A 1,344-nucleotide genomic window follows, 5' to 3' on the forward strand; every position below is an offset into this window, starting at 1 on the left:
CGTTTAAATTTGAATCAATATAGATTTTGATCGATGCGCACATATTTGCAGGTCTGATAACCCAACGCCACAATGGACTTGATTTAAGAGTTGCATTGCACAATATTTTGCGCTGGTATTAGAGTATTTTCATTACAGCGATGAGCCCAAAACAATTTAGATAATCAGAATTAACAAAAATGAATAAAACAGCTTTAAAAATAAAATTTAAAAAGTACCAACACGTAACGTTTCAGGCTTAAAACCCTTCTTCAGTCTACAACACCCCCCCCCCAAAAAAAAAAAATACAAAAGAAAAAAAACCCCAAAGAAAACATACATTGTCATTTTATCAGACTTGCAAATAAGAGCACGTTGGTTTTTAAGGTGTCCCATGAGATAAAAATCGTAATAAAAGACTCTACCCTGTAATTATCTTCTATCTATTCCATCAGCGACTGGTATGTTTAATCGTGTCTCTCTGATGTGCATCTGTGGCCATATGGGTTAAGAATTAATTGCTATACTATACAGCCGTACTCTGGAAAAAACCCATATTTAAACATTTGTCCAGAAAACTCGTCCTTCAAATATTGATCGATTTAAATGACCCTCATCTTGGTAAAAAATCTCAAACCTGGGACTTCGCGAAGTCCCAGGTTTGTGAGAAGTCCCAGGTTTGATAGTTTTTGCCTAGATGAGGGTAATTTAAATCGATCAATATTTGAAGGACGAGTTTTCTGGCCAAATTTTTAAATATGGGTTTTTCCAGAGTACGGGATTATGCGGCTGACACTATCTACACATATCATTTATTGTGAAGGATTGGCAGCCGAACTCCTGAGTGGGGTGACTGACCTCCCACAGTGGGCAGGGAGGTAGTTACTGCGTCCTCTATCCCCACATAATATCTGTTTTCCAGTATGCTTTCTGTCTTTGTCTTGGAATGAGATTACTTGGTTTTGTCCTAGCTGCCCTGGCCGGATCCCTGCCTGGGAGAGATATAGTTTAAACTAATTGTATAGTTAGAGTTTTGGGAGATGATATTTTTTTGTCTTGTAAATCATCTCTCTGTTCTGCACTGCATTATTTTTGTTTTACATATAGGATTTGTAAACATTTGAGTGTGTTCCTCCTGGTGGGGACTGTGCTTGTATCAGGATGAGACATTTAGATGATGTCAAACTAAGTACACTGATACTCTGGGTGGGGTTCCCAACCTCCCATAGAGGACAGGGAGGTACTTGCTGTGTCCTCTGTCCCCTTGTATATGTTTTACAATTGCTTTCTGTCTTTGTCTCGGAATGAGATTACTTAGTTTTGTCCTAACCCTGACCGGAGTTCTTGTCTGGGAGGGAAACAGTC

This window comes from Berghia stephanieae, chromosome 7, assembly GCF_034508935.2.
Source record: "Berghia stephanieae isolate SIO BIC M18660-M18661 chromosome 7, UCSD_Bste_1.3, whole genome shotgun sequence".
NCBI lineage: Eukaryota > Metazoa > Mollusca > Gastropoda > Nudibranchia > Aeolidiidae > Berghia > Berghia stephanieae.